Raw genomic sequence first — 22,987 nt, forward strand, 5'->3', positions numbered from 1 at the left:
AAGGTATATTCAATAAAAATAATAACAGGAAGAAGAATAAGCCATTAATTAAGTTAGTTGTCCTAATATTTTGATGTTTATCTATGAAATATATATTAACTGATTTCTTTCTTTTGATGTAAGACATTGCTGATACAACCCCCCCTTTTTTTGCTTTTTGGGTCACACCTGGCGATGCACAGGGGTTGCTCCTGGCTTTGCACTCAGGAATTACTCCTGGTGGTACTCGGAGGACCATATGGGATGCTGGGAATTGAATCTGGCTTGCCGCAGGCAAGGCAAACGCCCTACCTGTTGTGCTATCACTCCAGTCCCTATTCACCCTTTTGTTACCCACTTTCCTGAGGTCTTCTGCTCTCTATTCAGGAAAACCTTATGAACTAGGCCTTGGTTTTTGTATACAGTACACAAAAGGCCATTTTTCTTTTGTTTGGGGTTTGTGAAAACGTTATGCTGGCAAATAAGAGAATGCTTTGGCATCTACATAGTTATTTCTCTATACAGAATAAATGTCAGTGTATTTACAACGAAAGTAATGCCAATGAAAAGATAAAAATATCTGTCAACAGCTAAAGGTCATTTTTATATTTGGGCAAGAAGAGAGAGAACCAGACCAGAAAGCATTTTACTAAAATCAAGACCCAATTTACTTTGCTTACTGTTTTCTGATTTATGTAATGAAATATTGAGTTACAAGAAGGTATGCGGGGTCAGAGCAATAGTACAGTGGATAGGGTGCTTGTCTTGCATGCTTCTGATCTGGATTTGAACCCTGTCACTGTATGTGATCCCTTGAGTCCTGCCAGAAGTTAGCCTTGACCATAGAGCCAGGAGTATCTCCTGAGCACCTATAGGTATGGCCCAGAAAACAAAAACAAACAAGGCAAAAAAAAAAAAACCCAAGAGGGAATAAAGACATAGTTGTACTGAGCAAATATATAACAGAAAAGTGTGGGAATGATGAATAATACCACCTCATTCTACACTTAAATTAAAGATATCATAGACAGTCTGTGAATTAAGTGCTGGTGATCACCCTCTAAGAAAATTCTGGTCTTTGATATGTGGATGCAGGTTTTATAGACTTTGATCACTTTCCATAATATAAGGATTTAGGGAGTATGCTAGTATGTTTGTGTGGGTATAAGGTAAATATGTATTTGTAAAGCATTCATGATGTGTATAGAATTCTTATTACTTAAATTTGTTCACGTTTGGCTTATTAAGATCTCTTGGGGGTAAAGTAAGTTTTGTATTTATAGAGGCAGTTACCTCTAACTTTTGTTTGTATCCAATATGCAGTTTCCTTTATATAGAATGCAAAACCATTATTTAAAAAAATTCTTTATGTTGGGGGGGCCTCTCAACTATTGCTCAGGGGATTCAGTGACCACTCTTGGCAGTAGGTTGGCAAGTGGTTTAATAATTGGGCCTGGCAAAGAGGCCTTCCTTGGGCCTACTGGGTATAATCAGAGCCATCCTAGAGCTATTTGGGGTGACAGTACAGTTCTGGGGATTCAAAGTGACTTCATTACATGCAACACATGCAGGCCATGAGCCTTGAGCTATTTCCCCAACCATGTAATACCATTCTTAATTAAAAAATAAATATTTTTATCTTTTCTTTTAAAGATGGTGTTGAGTTTTCTTTGGCAGGCCTTCACAACACAGTGCTGATCTTGAGATTTGGATTTGAAATCATTTTTTAAAAAATCTTTTTAGCTTAGCCTTTAGACGCTCTAAATCTATAAATATTAAAGGGCAAAATCTTAATGTACAACCAACCTTGGGCCTGGTTTGTAATTGGGAATTGTGCCCTCAGTGACAATTAAAATAGATTCAACAAGACAGTAGAATTGAATAATGGGATTATGTCAGAAATTAAAAACTGAAGAACTTTGTGGTGGTATTTTTCTTTAAAGATATCATAAGATCATTTATTTTCTTTTCCTTGAGACTAAATCTCTGCAATAATGCCAGCTTAGGAAGAAAAATTAGTGACAGATACATTGATAAGTCACACACATTTGTCTGATACTTCATGACTCTCATTATGTCTATAGAAGACCTAGGGCTTCCGCCAACCGAGGTCCACGAGGTGCTGTGTTGTCTCATGTTCAAGCTAGGTTCTCTTTTTCTTATGACTTCACTCACTTTTCAAAATGCAATTTGGAACTTTTCAAGAAAATATTTCCTGAATACTTTATATTCTCATTGTCTATCATCAGATAGCATACTTGGTGTTCAATGAGTTTTGAAGTAAAGGAAACATGATCATAGGGATGAGTAGAGGTAATGAAAAGATTCTCTTCCATTAGACAAAGGTGTTAGGTGGAGGTAGTTTCACAGGAAAGTAAAAGCAAGGGAGATCATGAAGAATATAAAATTACTACAACTGACTTTATTTTTATAATTTCATGACATTGAGTTTCTGGGGCCAGGGATGTGGTTCAGTGGTAGAGTGCCTGTTTTGTGGGTAAGAGGTTTTGAATTTAATCCCAAGACTGTCCCATCATGTTGATATCCGATGTCACAAGTGTAATCCCAGGAATACCACAGTCAAGTGTGCAAGCAATACCATCAAGTGGGTTTCCCCTAGACAGAATGTTACAACCAAATGTGTATGACTCCTAGACATTGCAACTACAACAACAACAAAGGGGAGCTGAGGGAAGATAAGGAAAGTTGTAGCATGCACTGTAGCACTGTCCTCCCATTGTTCATGGATTTGCTCAAGCAGGCACCAGTAACGTCGCCATTGTAACAACAGTAACAACAGTAACTTGTTGTTACTATTTTTGGCATATTGAATACATCACTGCTAGGTAGCTTGCCAGACTTTGCCGTGAGGGCAGGATACTCTCCGTAGCTTTCCGGGCTCTCCGAGTGGGGTGGAAGAATCGAACCTTGGTTGGCTATGTGCAAGACAAATGCCTTACCTGCTGTGCTATTGCTCCAGCCCAAGGAAAGATGCAAAACAATTAAATTGAAATTAATTTTCTGATAAAAATTCAGATGATATAAAATTTATTCATTTATAAGTTCAAGTAATATTTTTATAATAGCTTTAATATTTATGGTTTTGATGTACATTTTCTGCAACTCACTACCAACAAAATGCCCAATTCTCTCCACCAGTGACCTTATTTTTCTTCTAGTTCATCTTTTTATTTCTCCCCATCGCTAGGATACTATTTTGTAATTCATGACCAAGAATTTGTTATAATTTAATACTGTCTATCGCCTTGATTTGTCTTTTTATAGTAAGATCATTGGTATTTCTACTTCTCCCTCTGACTTATTTCATGTAACATGATGCTCTCTAGTTCCATCAAGTTGGCAACAAACTGCAATATTTTTTATAGCTTCATAGTAGTCTGTTGTATGAATATATACTATAACTTCTGTATCCATTCACCTCTTGTTTAGAAAGTTGATAATTTCAATATTTTGATTTTTGTACTAAACACTGTAGTGAACACAGGCATGCATATATATACGTATATACATGTATGTATATAAATGTATGTAAGTATACACATTGTATATTTATGTACATATAAATATACAAAATATACAAAAAATCATACTTTTGTGTTTTATGGTTAGAGGACAAGAAGCGGAATCACTGGATCGTATGACGGGTCTATTCTTACTCTTTGGAGAAATTTCCATACATTTTTAAAAGAGCCTGAATTAAACAGTATTTCCATAAATAGTGTGTTAGAAATCCATTTTTTCCACATTTCCTCCAACTCTAGTTGTTTCTAGTCTTTCTTATATATTCAAATTTCTCACACCAAGATATCTCTTAGGTGTGAGATATCCCATTGTAATTTTCATTTGCATTTTACCTTATAATAAGTGTTGTTGAACACTTTTTCACATGACCACATGCTATCCATTCATATGTTCTCTTTGGAAAAATATTTTTTATCCCTGCTTTTTGATGGGCTGTTGGTTTTTAAATTTTTTCTTGGATCACACCTGGTGAATTTGGAATCGTATCTAGTTATTCTCTGGAGCAACTCTTGGCTTTGTGTTCAGAAATGTCTTCTGACAGTGCTCAGAGAATCATATGTGATGCCAAGATTGAAAGGGGTTGGCATACAAGGCTGTCTTCCTACACTATTTCTCCAGGCAATTTTTTGTACTGTTAAATGTTGTCTTATATATCTTGCATATCTTGTATGTTTTATATATCTTGTACATTTTCATATTGTTAAGCCTGTGGATGTTCTGTACATATCAGTCGTTTGTCTCATATATGCTGTGAAAATATTTCCTTCTATTCATTAGCGTGTCTCACATTATCTCAAGATTCATTTGCCATGTAAAAACTTCTAAATTTGTAAATGACTGTTATGATCTTGAGGTATGTTCTTTCTATACCTATTTTGTTGAGGGTGTTTTGGCATGATGAGTGTTGAATAATGACAAAAGCTTTTCTGCATCTATTGATATGATTGTGATGTTTATCTTTCCTTTAGTTGGGATAGTTTATTATATTTGCTTGTGTATATTGAATCATCTTTACCTCTCTAGAATTAATCCTATTTGATCGTGCTGTATGATCTTTTGATATATAGCTATATTCAGTTAACTACAACTTTATTGAGAAAATTTGCACCAGTGTTCATCATTATGTAATTTTTAAGCAACATTTATGTCTACTTTTGTAGTAGGATAATTTTTGATTTCTTAGAAGCTTTTAGGAAGGATTCCTGTTTCTTTTATATTTTTGAAGAGCTTGGGAGTTATAGGTTGAAAGTTTTCCTAAAATGTTAGGTAGAACTCACTAGTGAACTTATCTGGAGTTGAACTTATATTATTGGGGAAATTTTAAGTTATTATTTCAAATTACTTATTTGTTATCTACTATGGTTTTTTATTTCCTTCTGAATATATCTTGGAGGTTGAATGATGTAAGAACTCATTCATTTATTCTAGGTTATCTTGTCTAATGGAAAGTTCATAGTAACCTCTTATAATCTTTTATCAATTTTGAAGTTTCTGTTATAATTTTGTCCCTTTAATCTTTGATATGATATATTTGGGTTTTCTCTCTTTCTATGAAGCCAGCTTCTCATGATATATCTGTCCTTAGTATTGTTATCTTGATTTCTGTTATTTAATTCCTCTATAAATTAAAAAAATAATTTAATTCCTACTCTGAGTTTTATTGTTTTTTTTTTCTGGTTACATAAGTTTTCAGTTCAGATTCTTAATTTGAATTTTACAGTATACTTACAAAAACCTATATTGCTACAAATTTCCTTCTTAGTATTTCTTTTGCTGTTTTCTACAAATTCTGAGAGTTTGTGTATTTAATTCTTATATATTTTGGGGAGTCTTTTATTTCATCTTTGATTTTTCTTATTAATAAAAGTTATTTAACATTCTGTTTCCAAATGTTGGAATTCTATCCACTTTCTTTTTATTTATACCTTCATATTACTGTGATCTGAAAAGAAATTTGATAATATTTCAGTTATTCTGATTTTATGAACACTTAAATTATTCGCCAGCATATTGTCTCTACTAGAGACATTTTAACAGAGAATGTGTATTTCACTTTGGGGTGTAAAATCTAATCCCAGTTCTTCCAATTCCTCACTTAAGATTTTCTTTCTGGTTAGTCTGTAGTATGAAAAAAACGGGGTCATAAAGGAATGTTCTTTTTTTTTTAATCAAATCACTGTGAGATACAGTTACAAAGCTTTCATGTTTGAGGTGCAGTCATAAACTGATCTAACACACATCCCTCCACCAGTGCACATTTTCCACCATCAATGTCTCCAAGTATCCTTCCCAATCTTACCCCTCCCCCTGCCTCTGTTGCAGACAATTTCTCCCATTCTCTCTCTGTTTTGGGGCATTATGGTTGGCAATACAGATACTGAGAGGCTATCACATTGGTCCTTTATCTACTTTCAGCACACATCTCCCATTCCTATTGATCCCTCCATCCATCATTGACTTAGTGATCCCTTCTCTATTCCAGCTTCCTTGTCCCCCAGCTCATGAGACAGGATTCCAATAATGGAGAAATATTCCTGCCCTTTGTGTCTTTTCTCCTTGGGTATCATTCTCATATTATTTTATATTCCACAAATTAATGCAGTAATTCTATGTCTGTCCCTCTCTTTCTGACTCACTTCACTTAGCATGATATTATCCACAACATCCACTTATAAGCAAATTTTATGGCTTTGTCTTTCCTATATAGCTGCACAGTATTCCATTGTGTAGAGGCACCAAAGTTTCTTTAAACAGTTGTCTGTTCTTGGGCACTTGGATTATTTCTAGATTCTGGCTATTGTGAACAGTGCTGCAATGAACATACAGGTGCAGATGTCATTTCTACTGTGCTTTTTTCACCCTCTGGATATATTCCCAGAAGTGGTATTGAAGGGTCATATGAAAGCTCAATTTCTAGTTTTTTAAGGAATTGCCTATATTGTATTCCAAAAAGGCTGGATCACTTGGCATTCCCACCAATAATAAAAGGAATGTTCTTACACTTAATTATATATATACAGTTGTGTCTGAGTTGACCAAATAATAAATTATTTGCAGCAAAATAACAAATACAAGTAATTTTGTATTTATATAGGAGAATTTATAATATGTTTTAGACAGGAGCTTATTTTTATATTATTATTAATCCAATTTCATACAATCTTGACATAATTTCCTTTTTCTTAGGTCTGCGAGTTTTCTCCACTGAAGTCTGGGGAACATATAAAAAGAGGTGCCTCCCACTTCTTTTATTTAAGTGAGAAAAGTGTATAAAACAAGAGTATGAAAGACATTTTAAAATATAGAAAACAATTTAAATGATGAAATGAGGCAATAATCTAGAAATAGAAAAATATACATCTATTGGAATTTTATTTTGCATAGGAATATGAAACAAGTTGCAAATATTTTTCAGAACTTAGTGCAAACCTCATTTTATAAAGGTTAAGATCTATGAAAAAATGTTGGGGAAATTTTTCATGCCTTTTGACAAAAATAAATCAAAGGACTAACGGGTTCTGCCTCAAAAATCAGCTTTGCCACCTTATAAAAGTCTGTATATCAATTCTTGTAATAGTATTGGATTGAATCTCGAGATAAGTCTATTAGTCCATGAAAAGTCAGGCATTGCTAAGTAATTGGATAGTTCAGAAGAATAAGAATTCCAGGACTGAAATGAACCTTATAGATAACCTAGGATGGGTATTTTATTTTATAGTTGAAAGAAATTGAGGTTTAGAGAATGAAGTGAATTGTCTAGTATCATCTAAGGAATTACTGATGGAGTGAAACTATGAGTCAGGACTTTGGAAATAGCCTGAACCTATTCTTGGCAACATTTTTGTTTTGGACTTATGTGTCCTATAAGACCTTTGCTAAAAATTATGCTTGGAATTAAGATATTGACCTTTGATGATTTACTTTCTTAAAAATAAAAAAGTTACAATTGAACTTAACCAGTATTTATTTGACATCTCATTATGCTAGAAACTCAGAAAAGTTGAAAAATAATAGAAGAGTCATTCTGTGCTCTAGGAACATATTAACTTCGAAGACCTCATATAAGTGTGAAACTTTGGAAGCTTGGGTCATCTTATATTCAGTGAGTGATTAGCATTTAGCATCAGGCTTGGCATAGAATTATCGAAAAATTGCTGCCTCATTCAACCTCAAGACACAAAACTCATAACCCAGTTGTCATCAGTGAATGCTTAGATAGCATATTTTGATCATTGTGCTAAGAGGAGTCATTAGAATGTGACTTCTTGTCTCAGGGCCAGTGGCGCAATGGATAACGCGTCTTGTTTTCTAAGCAATGCAAAATGTTTCTAGATTGCATCCAATTAAACATTTGCCATCTTAAAATATTTTTAAAGAAGAAAGTGAGTGGCATAGGGGAAAAACCCATACCTTTGTAATTGCTACACCATTTTAGAAGTAGCAATATTAAAACAATTTGCAGAAAGTTGAGCAGTTTTCTACTGGAAATGTATCTGCTCTATCAAAGTTTCCAAGACGTTTAATTATTCCTCAGTATAGCTTCCAATTTGAGGCAAAGGAGCTGCTTTCAGACTCACATTGCAGCCAGTCACTGGTGAAGGACAGGTGGGATGGAGGAAATGTAACTAATAACCATATTCCCACGATCTGGAGCTGGAGCGATAGCACAGCGGTAGGGCGTTTGCCTTGCACACAGCTGACCCTGTCGGCCCTGGTTCGATTCCTCCACCCCTCTCGGAGAGCCCGGCAAGCTACCGAAAGTATCTCACCAGCACGGCAAAGCCAGGGAAGCTCCTTGTGACATAGTCTATATTCCAAACACCATCACAAGAAGTCTCACAATGAGGACGCTACTGGGCCCACTCGAGCAAACCAATGAACAATGGGAGGGAGGACAGTGCTACAGTGCTAACCATATTTCCAAACCTTTGTATCTGCAAAATGATTCTAAAAACTCCTGAAAATTTCTCCAAAGAGAAGTTCCAGGGAGGCAGTTAGAAGTGCAAATAGAAAGTGGAGAAATAGGATAGTGAGTAGATTTCTTATCTTGCATGTAGCCACTCAGATTTGATTTTTCAGGACCTCGTATGTTTCTCGAGCACCACCAGAAATGATCCCTGAATGCAGAACCAGAAGTAAGCACTGAACTCTGCTGGATGTGTCCCCAAAACAAAACCAAAATAACAGCAATTTAAGTGAAAAGATGCAAAAGCCAGGAGAAGGACACAGAGATTTGGTGAAAGAAGAGCCCAGGTCAACACTGTCAATTCCTGCTTTTGCAAGAATCTCCAAATTTTTCTGTTAATGGGCCAGACAGAAAGTATTCTAGATTTTGGATGCTATGTGGGCTCTGTTGCAGCCTCACTTCTGCCTTTATTTCTTCGGTGCAAAAGCAGCCAGCAGCAGCATAAAAGCAAATGAACATGTTTGCATTCTAAGGAAACTTTATAACACTGAAATTGTAGTTTTATATAATTTTATACATTGAAAAATAGTTTTATTTTCACTTTTTCTTCAACTAAGCCTGGATAGCTCCTGCTAAACCCTCAGATTATGTAAATATGAGCAATAGACTATGATGATTCCCGTTGGAGGACTCAGCCATAGTATTATTCAAACTACTTTTTTGTTGTTATTTTTGGGTCATATCCAGTGGTGCTCAGGGTTTACTTTAGCCCTGTGCTCAGGGATCACTCCTGGTGGTACTCAGAGGACCATATGGGGTGCTGGTGATCAAACCTAGCTAGGCTATATGCAAGGCAAGCACCCTGCCTGCAGTCCTAACTCTGGCTCCTATTCAAACTACTTTATATTATTAGCTTATGTTAGACTTTATGTTATGTAGTTTTATACATATAATGTTTTTATGTCACCATTTCCCCTTATTACTGGGGAGCTAATTGATTAAGCAACTCATACATGTTCACTTAGACTGGTAAATTGCATAACCAATATTTGAATGCTTGCCTCTGTGGCAGGGCATTCCCTTAGGTACACCTTTTGTTAATTGTTTCTGGGTACCTCCAGCAGTGCTCAAGGCTTACTCCTGGCATGGCCCAGCTTGGCTCTTGGGAGTTGCTTCCAAGTAGAAGGACCATGCGGTCCTGGGGATCAAGCCATGCCTCCTGTATACAATGCTTGCATGCTATCCCTTTAAGTTATTTTCGTTTTTAAAGTTCAATGCTTTGGATAATCATCTCAGATCAGCTGATTATGCCCAGCAGGGTCCCTGAGAGTCAACTATCAATCAATCCCCACTGAGTTGATTGTTCATGTTAATATGAATCCACCTTAGTACAATTTCTAGTTTCTATGAACTCTCTTAGCCAAGTAGGGAAAATTGCAAATAGCTTGATTGTTCTAGTAACTATCTGAAAAATCTTTAAATAAACATTAAACTATTTTATTCTATAGCTATTTTTTTTTGGTTTTTTGGTTCACACCTGGCAATGCACAGGGTTTACTCCTGGCTCTGCACTCAGGAATTACCCATGGCGGTGCTCAGGGGACCATATGGGATTCTGGGAATCGAACCTGGGTCGGCTGTGTGCAAGGTAAATGCCCTACCTGCTGTGCTATTGCTCCAGCCCCTCTATAGCTATTTTTAAGAATATCTAAACTTGCCCAAAAGTCTTTAATGTATTGATGTTCATCAATACTGAATTAGTGTGATCATGATTTTTAATTAATCCTAACCTAGCCACAAATCAAACTGCTCATGTGGAAGGAGAATGTAAAGCCTTATAAATATTTATCTTTGTACTTTCTACTCCAAACTAGTGCTAAAATGCTTAATAGAGGGCCTTTTTCCAGACTATTATAATGATAAACTTGATTTTGTTATTTTAGGGGTGTGGAATGCTCACACCTAGTGGTGCTCCTGGTTTAATTCCTAGCTGGTGCTGGGAACTAAAATAGGGTAAGCTGCATGCAGAGGAAGCACCTTATCTGCTGTTCTGTGACTCTGGTTTTGTCTTATAAAATGTTGCTCTGTGAGGCTGAGCATTTGGTTCAAGTTGTAGGATAGCATATGTGAGTCCTTGGATTCTATGAGTGTGGGATCCAGAACCTCCAAGTGAAGGCTGTAGCACTTGAGAACTTCAGGTTAGGCCCTGAAGTTCTAGCACAAACACCACAAAAATGAAGTGGAAATATTTTGAGAGAGGAAACTCTTGACACTCTTTCTGGTTTCTTTCTGGTTTTGAGACTTGGAATTGTCTGTAATTTTCAGTTCAGACAAAGATCAATCAGGTGTCAACAATTTCACCAAATTCAAAATATTCTAGAGGCATTTATGTTACAAAAGCTTTTAAGGCTTAAATTTCCTTCTTTGTTTGGATACAGATGTTTTAAGACTTTGCAATTAAGTTTACCTTATGTTGATGTATAAATTGCACAAAAAGTTTGTATTAGCAAATGTTGCTCTTTATAATTAATGGTGCTTCAATGGAATTGTGTTATTTCATTCAGCTGGTGTTCACAAAGGACAGCATAAATGAATGTGTCAATCTTCATTTGGTTCCTGTGGTAAACTTGAAGGTATTAAATCTTTCCCACATAACACACTCTTTCAAGGGATATTCTGAGGAAAATTTAAATTCATATTTTTTTGTCAGGTAAAACATCTGGGAGCTCTTGTTAGGAACAAATAAAAAAATTTCTTAAAAACTTAAGTCTGATTTTAGAAAAATAATTATAACTTTTCTTTAAGACACCTCTCCCCAGTGTTAGAACAGAAATATTAGGAACTTATTTTGCCAGTTATGAGTATAAATAAATTCTTATTTTAAAAAATACTGAGAAAGACCTTGAATAAGCTTAATTTCTAAAGTAACATTATGAAAACTTATTGTTCCTTATGCTGTATATTTTATTATGCTTTGGGACTTGGTTTACTCAGGTATAAAATTTTTAATAGAGTATTTCTTGCTTTTGCTTGGGAAACTAACAAGAATATGACACTTTCGGGGTTATTTGATGGATGGAGAATAAAATCTTTAAAACTTGCTGCAGTTCACAGCTACTATAGCTATATAAAGCTTCTCTTGACTTTGATTGTCTTCTATAAGGCAAGTAAGCCCTCATATTTATGTTCAAAGATTTAATAAATGAGTGACCTTTTAAATCTTTATACCCTACTTAATATTAATGGTAATCATGCTAGAAATTTACTTAACAATATTTCTCCAAAGGGGTTAAATAAATTTTTTGTTCAGGATTTAAGTAGCGATAGCTACTATATAATATATATTTTTTCTTAAAGAAAAGAAACCTATTTTCCTCTAGAAAATGAGGGATAAACTTTCAAATCCTAGATAAATCAATGTATTTTCAGATTTTTATTCATTATCTTTCAGGAAGCAGTCAAAAAAATGAAGTTGGCTAAAAAAAAAGCTCCAAAATATAACATGTTGATATATTATTTCTTTTTAATTCATATGAGCCATGTTCCTCGAAGGAGTATGTTATAATGAAACAAACCTTTAAAACCAAAGGCAAAATTTATTAGCATGACTGTATGAAGAGACTTTTAAAATGTGTATTGAGCAAGTAATTTAAATGTTTCTTGCATTATAACATACAGCTTTCTTTACAACGGTTAAGTATTTATGTCCTCTAGGTAATGTACAACTAGGCAGTACAAAGATAATTGTGAGAGAAGAGGACTTCCTTTTGATGCCTCTGGAAGATAAGAATCTAGGCTAGCATAGAAGATTCTATTTTGAAAAAAAATTGTATGTTTTCTTCATTTTTACAAGTAGGTGATGGAAAATAATGCTCAGTCAGCCAAGTTTTTATTGGCATATTTCAGAGTGAAATTCAGACCATTTGCATTCATTTTTATTGACTATTCCATAATACTTTCTGTCTTTGAAATAATGAATAGCCTTTGGCACTCCATTGCTACATTTATACAGAACCTATTGGTTTTCTTTGTTTTCTCCCTCTTGGAAAATATACCATGACTTTTCTCAGAGTTACTTTCTCAGCTTCTGAGGAGAAAATTTTTTAGACATTCTGCTCTCCATATTCAGAGAATGGTGTTGATTTTATTTTAAAATTTTCAATGACTTAAATTCTAACCTGAAGTTAGTTTCTGGTGGTGTTATATATATTTTAATATTGTGTATTTTTAAAAAAATTTTATTAGCGAGACATCATGAGGTACAGTTGTAGACTTACAATTTTTTGTGCTTGGGTTTCAATTATACAATGATCAAATACCCATCCCTCCACCAGTGCCCATTTTGTTGTTAAAAGAGCAATGAAAGATACTCAGGTAATAATTGCTATGTTATGCTAGTGTCATTGAGTTAATATTTTGTGTTGGGAAATATATCAAAGCAAATCTCATCTTTAGAGAATTTTAGGATATGTTACTTATATTTCTAAGGAACTTTATGCAATTTGACTTACAATGCATCCTCCTCTTTTAAAGTTACGATTATGTAAGAGTTACCGTCTGCTCTGACTTTCAGCGGAATTCTAAACCCAGTTCTTTAATGACACAGACAGAACTCTGGGTGGGTGTGTGAAGCCCGAGAAGCAGGAAATCTCAATCAAGCCAAGGTCAGGGTCACCTTGTATGTTGTAGTAGAATTTGGAACCAGAAAGCCAGGGATCAAACTTATTATTTCACTGGAGTCCTGTGTCCTCTCTCTACTTTCTTTTGCTTATTATTCTATTGATGTCTCTTTACGCTTTACACAAAATGCGCCAGGCTCAACAAAGACTTCACCTCTATCACTACACCTTGAACACATAGTTTAGCAACTGACATTAATTGAAAATGTGCTATGTTCTTTGTTAAAATTCTTATCAGATGATACAGTTGGCTAGGAAAAGCATTTGGCTAGGCAAAGCATGTGTCTAGGGCTCTCTTTGTTCATAATTAGTCCAATCATTTTGTTTAGAATAAAGGGAACCAAATATGCAACTCTGGCTGCTTAGTTCTATTTTTTTTTCAAAAGGGTCTCTGACTGCAATTTCTCCTGAACAGAAAGTTGGAACTGTGAGTGCTGTATGGTTTGATGTATTTTATAGTTGCACACATACATATGTATATTTTATTTACCATTTCTAGTTTCAATATTTTTTAAAGCCTACATAAAAGATTAGTTAATATTCATTAATGACTTAGAAATTTTTCTGACTCCTTTATTATTTTGATATACTTCTAAATAATTCAACAAAATTCCAATCTAAATATCTATTTATTTTCCATCACGTATTTTTAATTTTTTATAGCACTTAATATTTTTGTATTATTTTTATTTTATTTATTTTGTTTAATTATGGATAAGTACTTCTATTTGTTCAGCCATTGATTAAGCTGATTGAATTGGGCATGAACTCCACATTACTTTTTCTTTTAATTGTATCACCGTGAGATAGAGTTACAAAGCTTTCATGTTTGAGATTCAACCATACAATGATGAAACACCCATCCCTCCACCAGTGCACATTTTCTACCACCCTGTCCTCACCCTGTCTCTATGGCAGACAGTTTCCCAAATGCTATCTCTCTAATTTCTGGCATTATGTTTTGCTCAAAATTTCCTACCACCGTTTAAGCCTGCCTGCCAGGGGAAGACGCTAAATCATTTATTTTTCATGGCTCATTTTGAGTACCATGAGAGCTTGCACAGCTGTAATTATAAATTGTAAATTTCTGGATTGTAAATGGTTGGTTTCGAGAGACATCTCTGTATGACACTAATTCATTTTGGGATTCAATTGGGAGTCTCTCGGCCAGGGCTGTTGGTGCAGTAATATGGCACATGGAGGAAAATTGTGGGCATGACAGCCAGTCTACTGGCTAACTGGGGACCTGGAGAGGGGCAGCCTGGGTCCTCTGCCACCACGTGGCCTGGAGATTTATTCCTATAACCCACATACCGGAGGTATGGGGGAGTGAGGAGGTTGCTTGTGGAAGCTCTTGGTCACCAGGAATCCATCTGGATTAGGCGAGGAGACTACACCTGCTCCATCTGGGTGCCCCAGTGAAATTGGCCTGATGTGGGGCCCAGAGAGATCTCTGGAGCTCTGGTATCTTCTGGGACTCGCTGCTGTTTCTCTGGGCCAGAGCTATTGGTGTGCTAAAATGGCACCTGGAGGCAAATTGTTGGTGTGACAGCCAGTCTACTGAGTGGGTGAGGACCCAGGGAAGGACAGTCCAGGTCCTCTGCTGCTATGAGGCCTGGAGATTCAGTCCTGGAACCCGTATACCTGGGCCTTGCTTGTGGAAGCTCTTGGTCACCGGGATTCCATCTGGAGTAAGCGGGGACACTGCACCTGCATCTGGGGTGCCCTGTGAAATTGGCTCAGTATGGGGTCCAGAGAAATCTCTGGGGCTGTGGTGTCTTCTGGGACTTGCTGCTGTGTCTCTGGGTCAGGGCTGTTGGTATGCTAAGATCCACATTACAAGATTTTCAGCAGATTATATCTTGGTGATGTCCATCCTAAGACAGTGAAGTCATGCAGGGACTTTGGTGTGGCAATTTTGGATTATGGAAGCAAGTGGCTGCTGGGAGCTCTGCTTGTGTGGGCACATGCCAACCCATCCCTCCTCCAATTTACTCCAGTCTGTTCAGCCATGCATGGGCCCAAGCTTTTCTTTGACTTTTGATTTCTTTCGAGATTTATCTATGGGTCTCTGAAATAAGGCCAATAAATGAGCTTGTATAGCTAAGCTGGAGGTAGTTTGTGGGTGTGGTTCCCAAACACCTAACTTTTGGCCATTTAATTTCTTGGTAAACTTGTTCCCAAGTTGTTGAAGGACTGGCCATAGGCACAACTGCAATTTTGGGGTATCAGGATGCCTGAAGGCACTATCAGGTTGCTGATTCACTCACCCTGTGGGTACAGGTTGACCTGCTGATGGAACCATACCCCCATGTATTATTTTTATATACTATTGTTTACTTGATATTTTCTGCTTCCCTATATTGTAATACAAGCTTGTTGAGAGCCAAGCACTTCCTTTCCTTCTCCCTTTCTCTTTGTAAAGTCAAACTAGCAGCCTAAATTTTGCAAATCAGACTCTACCCTAAATCACATCCTTGGGGACCTAGGCTAATATTTTTTACCAAATATGATAAGATACTATATTTGTGGGCTGGAGCGATAGCACAGCGGTAGGGCGTTAGCCTTGCACGCAGCCAAAATGGCCGACCCGAGTTCAATTCCTCCGCCCTTCTCCGAGAGCCTGGCAAGCTACTGAGAGTATTTCGCCCGCATGGCAGAGCCTGGCAAGCTACCCGTGATGTATTCGTATGCCAAACATAGTAACAAAAAAAGTCCCCAATGGAGACGTTACTGGGCCCGCTTGAGCAAATTGATGAACAACAGGAGGACCGTGACCGTGACTATATTTGTACTATCTGGGAAAATATTTATGAGTAGACATTTATGTGTAATGAGACTTTCTCAATTCACATGATGTGTCTTTAATTTTTTCATTTAATAAACATTTTGCCAAGCAGAAATTCAACATAGGTTTACTAATTATCAGTGTATACTATCTTGAGTTTGTCATTTACCATGAATTTCTTTTATTATTCATTTTCACTTAATTTATAATTGATAATTTTCTTCCAAAAATATACCTGTATAAGCAGCATATTAAAACACTTAATGATGATTTAAAATTTTCCCTGAAATTTGGCTTAGCATTAAGCTTCTGGTATATATCTATGTTGATATATGCATCTCTGGTTCATTTAATTTTAATCTTGTTAAAAGAACAAAACTCAGCAAGGAAACATTGGCTTTGAAGGAAGAAATAGAAGAGAGAATGCTTACAGGGCTTTACACCCCAAAGAGAAAGATACACATTCTTCTCCAGAGCACACGAAACATTTTCCAAAATAGACCATGTGCTAGGCCACAAAACATACCTCAATAGAATCAGGAAGATAGAAATAGTATCAACAATCTTTTCAGACCACGATGCACTGAGAATAGAAGTGAATCACACACAAAAAAGGAGAACCAAATCAAACACCTGGAAATTAAACAACTCAGTGTTGAACAATGAATGGGTCAGGAAGAAAAACAAGGAAAAAATCAAAAGATACCTGAAAACAAAAGAGAATGAAGACCAAGCTAACAGAACCTACAGGATGTACTAAAACCATGTAAAGGAGAAAATTTATAGCTCTGCAAGCATTTCTCAGGAAGGAAGAAAGGGTCAACATAAACAACTTGACTTCACAGATCAAGATCTTAGAAAATGATCAAAAAAAGGAGCCCAAATCAGGCAGAAGGAAAGAGATCACAAAACTTAGAGCAGAAATCAATGACATGGAAACAAAAAAAAAATCCGAAAGATCAATGAAACCAAGATCTGGTTCTTCGAGAAAATAAACAAGATAGATAAACCACTAGCAGACTCACAAAGAAACATAGAGAGAACCCTAATAAACCGAATCAGAAATGAGAATGGGGATATCAGAACAGAAACCAAAGAAATTGAAAAGATCATCAGAGACTGCTTTGAAAGTCTATATGCCATGAAACAAGAGAATCTAGAAGAAATGGATAAATTTCTGGATTCCCATAATCTCTCAAGGCTGAATCAAGAAGATCTAGAGTACCTGAGTAGAACTATTAACATCAAGGAAATTGAAACTGTAAACAAAAGTCTTCTCAAAAACAAAAGCCCAGGTCCAGATGCATTCACTAGCGAATTTTTCCAAACATTTAAAGAGGACCTATTACCAGTTCTTCTCAAGCTATTCATGGAAATTGAAGAAACAGAAACTCTCCCAAACAGATTCTAAGAAGCCCATATCTCTCTAATACCAAAAGGAAACAAGACACCACAAGAAAAGAAAACTACAGGCCAATATCCCTGATGAATATGATTGTGAAGATTCTCAACAAAATACTTGCAAATAGAATTCAACAACTCATCAAAAAGATCATAATACCACTACCAAGTGGGATTCATCCTGGAGATGAAAAGATGGTTTAACATTTGGAAATCAATCAACATAATCCATCACATTAACAAAAGTAAAGAAAAAAAACATATGATCATATCAATAGATGCAGAGAAAGCATTTAACAGGTTTCAGCACAGATTGTGATGAGAACCCTCGCCAAAATGGGTATAGAAGGGACTTACCTCAATATAGTTAAAGCCATCTACCACAACCCTATGGCAAGCATCATCCTCAATGGAGAAAATCTGAGAGCCTTCCCTCTAAGATCAGGGATGAGAAAAGGATACCCACTCCACTGCTGTTCAATATAGTACTGGAAGTACTTGCATAGCGGTTAGGCAAGAAAAAGATATTAAGGGCATTCAGGTAGGAAAGGAAGAAACCAAGCTCTCACTATTCGCAGATGATCTGATACTATATATAGAGAACCCTCAAACCTCTACCAAAAAACTCCCAGAGTTTATAGACTTGTGTAGTAAAGTTGCAGGCTATAAAATCAATACCCCAAAGTCCATGGCTTTCCTATATGCAAATAGTGAGAGAGAAGAAAGTGACATGAAAAAAACCTATTCACAATTGTGCCCCAGAAAATCAAGTACCTAGGAATCAGTTTAACTAAGGAAGTAAAAGAACTGTACATAAAAAAAACTACAAAACACTATTTCAGGAAATGAAAGAGGACACCAGAAAATGGAAAGATACACCCAGCACACGGATGGGGAGAATTAACATTGTCAAAATGGCAATACTTCCCAAAGCAATGTACAAATTCAATGTGATCCCTATAATGATAGTCATGACATTCTTCAAAGAAATGGAGCAAACACTCCTGTAATTCATATGGAACAATAAGCCCCCACGAATAGCTAAAGCAATTCTTGGGGAAAAGAAAATGGGAGGAATCAACCTCCCTAATTTCAAACTCTACTACAAAGCAGTAATAATTAAAACAGCATGGTTCTGGAACAAATGCAGAGCTGCAGACCAACGTACCAGGGTTGAATATACTGACATCTCTCCCCAAATATATGATCATCAAATTTTTGATAAGGGAGGAAGAAATGTGAAGTGGTGCAAGGAAAGCCACTTTAACAAATTGTGCTGGCAAAACTGGACAGCTACATGCCAAAAAAAAAAATGGACTCAGATCTCTTTCTAACACCATGTACAAAAGTAAAATCAAAATGGATTAAAGACCTCAACATCAGACCGGAATCATAAAGTTCATTAAAGACAAGGTTGGCAAAACCTTCCATTACAATGAAGTTAATGGTATCTTCAAAGATGACATGCCACTAACTCAGCAAGTGAAAACAGAGATAGACAAATGGGACTATCTTAAACAAAGAAGCTTCTGCACCTCAAAAGAAATAGTGAACAAAATACAAAGACAGTCTTCAGAATGGGAAAGGATATTCGCCCAATACAAATCTGACAAGGGGTTAATATCAAGGATATACAAAGTACTAGTTAAACTCCACAAGAAGAAAACATCCAACCCCACAAAAAATGGGGCAAAGAAATGAACAGAGACTTTCTCAAAGAAGAAATTCGAATGGCTAAAAGCACATGAGAAAGTTCCCTACATAATTAATTATCAGGGAGATGCAGATCAAAACAATAATGAGATATCATCTCACACCGTAGAGACTGGCCCCTATCCAAAAGAACAAAAGCAACTGGTGCTGGCGCGGATGTGGTGAGAAAGGGACCCTCCTTCACTGCTGGTGGAAATGCCAACTGGTTCAGCCCTTTTGGAAAACAGTATGGCCAACACTCAAAAAATTAGAAATTGAGCTCCAATTTTACCCAGCAATACCACTCCTGGGAATGTATCCCAGAGAGGGAAAAAAGTGTAGTCGAATTGACATCTGCAGTTGTTTGTTCATTGCAGCTCTGTTTACAATAACCAGAATCTGGAAAATACCTGAGTGCTCAAGAACAGGTGACTGGTTAAAGAAACTTTGGTTAATCTACACAATGGAGTACTATGTAGCTGTTAGAAAAGATGAAGTCATGAAATTTACATACAGGTGGTACTATATGGAAATTTTCATGCTAAGCGAAATGAGTCAGAAAGAGAGGGACACGCATAGAGAGATTGCATTCATCTGGGGAACATAAAGTACCAAAATAGGAGACTAACATCCAAGAATAGCCGAGATAAGTACCAGGAGGTTTACTCCATGACTTGGAGACCAGCTTCACATACTAGGGGCAAAGGCAGCTCAGATAGAGAAGGGAGCACCAAATAAAGGGTGTTGTGAGGATCCTCTCATGATGGGATATGCATGCTGAAAGTAGACTATAGACTGAACATGTTTATCTCTCAATGCCTCTTTTGCAAACCACAGCATCCAAAAGGAGATAGGGGAGTGCCCTGCCACAGAGGCAGAGTGTGAGATTGGGATGGGGGTGGGAGGGATACTGGGAACAGAGGTGGTGGAGAATGAGCACTGGTGGAGAGATGGGTACTTAATCACTGTATAACTGAAACACAAGCACAAAAATCTGTGAGTCTACAACTGTACCTCATGGTGTTTCACTAATAACAATTTTAAAGAAAGAAAGAAAGAAATAGGGTATGGTGTGGAGAATAATCTTCTAATAGGGCATTCATCTCCTTTTTATAAACAATTTCAGGGAAAGCAAAGATTCAAACCCTTTCATAATTTTATCACTCAGAATCTTACCTATGCTTTTCTCTAAATAAAACCATTATTCAAGATATATTTACTAATAGTTTCTTAGTTACAATATAATAATTGCTAGAATCCATAAAGTGATTATAATAATTTTACAATAATTTTTCTTTCAGCTCTATACTAGGTTTACTGCAACAATTGATCTATGCATAGGCCTCACTTATAGCCCTTCTTATTTTAATTCTTAGTATGTTCTGCTAACCATTTTTTCTACTTGGAAAATCATTATCTTTCTTATAACACCTGATTTTACATTGATACCAAATACAAAATTGTCTTTTTAACACTTATACAGAAATTTAATTACAGAAGTTTTTCTTTTGTGTAGTCAAAACATTTTACTTCCTAAATGCCTACCAGTTAATAATTGGATAATGTTTTCTTTTAATTTTTTACTATAATCTCACAGTCTTCTTTATTTCTTCTACTATATTTGTTTTTGTGTGGGGAACACTGAGTGGTGATCAGGGATTCCTACTGCTCTTCACTCAAGGATAACTCCTGGTGGACTTGGGGGAATATATATGGTGCCAGAGTGAATGCTGTTCTGTGTTGAACTGTCCTATTCTCAGTTCTATCAGTGTAGTCTTTCTTCTGTACTCATTATGGGCAAATTCATTTGCACACTTCTCAATATATGGCACCAAATTTATTCAGAAACATGACATTACAAGTACCTGTTTGAGATATTAATACTGTAAATCAGTCATGTGATCAATGCATTTTTATTAATTCTGAACCTATGATGAAATAGAGATTTGCCTAAATACTAGAACTAGAACCAAAAAAATTCCTTTTGACAAAGCCACTAAATTATCCCATAGGTATATAATCAAATCTATATTTGCTAAGCATAGTTGTGCCATGAAGGAATGAGATACAAAAACCAATAGTAGAAAGAGAATAAAAAGTGTTCAATATCTAATAAATATGTTTACTATTTAGAGATTCATAGATTATGTCAATATTTATATTCTCAGAAAAACATGTTAAAATATATTAGAACATGTCAAAGCAAAAATGGTTATGATAATTGGACACCATTTGCAGATTTCAATTTTCTAGAACTTTTTTTAAATTTTTATTAGTGAGACACCATGAGGTACAGTTGCGTACTTACAAGTTTTGTGCTTGGGTTTCAATTATACAATGATCAAATACCCATCCCTCTGCCAGTGCCCATTTCCCACCACCACGGATCCCAGTATCCCTCCCACCCCCCAACCCCCTCATCGCATCCTGCCTCTGTGGCAGGGCATTCCCCTCTGTTCTCTCTCTCCTTTTGGGTGTTGTGGTTTGCAAAAGAGGCATTGAATGGCAATCACGTTTGGTCTATAGTCTACTTTCAGCCTGCTTCTCCCATCCTGGTTGGATCCTCCCAACACCCTTTATTTGGTGCTCCCTTCTCTATCTGAGCTGCCTTTTCCCCTAGCATGTGTAGCTGGCCTCCAAGTCATGGAGCAAAATTCCTGGTACAAATCTCAGCCATTCTTGGGTGTTAGTCTCCTATTTTGGTACTTTATGTTCCCCAAATGAATGCAGTCTTTCTGTGTCTATCCCTCTCTTTCTGACTCATTTTGCTTAACATGATACTTTCCATGTAGTACCACTTGTATGTAAATTTCATGACTTCATCTTTTCTAACCACTACATAGTACTCCATTGTGTAAATGTACCAAAGTTTCTTTAACCAGTCATCTGTTCTCAGGCACTCACGTTTTTTCCAGATTCTGGCTATTGTAAAGAGTGCTGCAATGACCAAACAAGTGCAGATATCACTTCGACTATAATTTTTTGCCTCTCTGGGATATATTCCCAGGAGTAGTATTGCTGGGTCAAATGGGAGCTCAATTTCTAATTTTTTTGAGAACATCCATACTGTTTTCCTAAAGGGCTGAACAAAAATATGGAACGCTTCACGAATTTGCACGTCATCCTTGCGCAGGGGCCATGCTAGTCTTCTCTGTATTGTTCTAATTTTAGTATATGTGCTGCTGAAGTGAGCACTCAATTTACTAGAAGTTTAATAAAATAAACGTTTATGTTCTGGGCCTGGAGCAATAGTACAGAGGGTAGGGCTTTTGTCTTGCATGCAGCAGACATGGCTTTAATTCCCAGTATCTCATATGGTCCTCTGAGCACAACCAGGAGTGATTCTTGAGTGCAAAGCCAGGAGTAACCCTAAAAATGTCAAGGTGTGATGCAATGCAAAAAAAATGTGGAGAGAGAGTATGGGGAATATTGTCTGCCATGGAGGCTGGGGAGGGTGGGAAAGGGGGGTTATACCAGGGATATTGGTGGTGGAATGTGCACTGGTGGAGGAATGGGTGTTTGATCATTGTATGACTGTAACCCAAACATGAAAGCTTGTTAACTATCTCACGGTGATTCAATAAAATTTAAAAAAAATTAATCTTGATAAAAATAGATTTTTCCTCTGTTCTGCTGCTTGCTAAAAGTAAAATTAACATGTTTATACTTGTATTCCTGTGTAACAGTTGTGAAAATGTATTTTTTCTATAATATAGCTAGGAATAGAATAATTAAGTTGTATGTCATAGGCATACCCTCCTCATCGGCCACCCTCCAGAACTCACGGCTGCTTCTCCCAGATGGGAGCATAAAATGAGGAGTCCATAACCATGCCACTGGACTCCATGCCAGGGTGTTTTCACTTGGGGCGCCCCAGAGGGGAGCAGTGAGAGCCCTCCCCACCCCAAGGGACCCAGCCCCAACAGATGACCTCCACTACCCAACCGCTGTCATTCTCCAGGCCGTTTCCCACATGCTCGGGCCAGGCCTCACATATGA

At 36.6% G+C, this 22,987-nt stretch overlaps 1 non-coding gene across 1 annotated transcript; it reads right to left on the bottom strand.

Moving 5' to 3' along the window:
* Nucleotides 1–22,076: 22,076 nt before the first annotated feature.
* LOC130015844 (U6 spliceosomal RNA) lies at nt 22,077–22,183 on the bottom strand. The gene has a single exon (XR_008791165.1). It is a non-coding gene; the product is annotated as a U6 spliceosomal RNA (small nuclear RNA).
* Nucleotides 22,184–22,987: the final 804 nt, after the last annotated feature.

The sequence above is a fragment of the Sorex fumeus genome, unplaced genomic scaffold (assembly GCF_029834395.1).
Source record: "Sorex fumeus unplaced genomic scaffold, SorFum_2.1 ptg000131l, whole genome shotgun sequence".
Lineage (NCBI taxonomy): Eukaryota > Metazoa > Chordata > Mammalia > Eulipotyphla > Soricidae > Sorex > Sorex fumeus.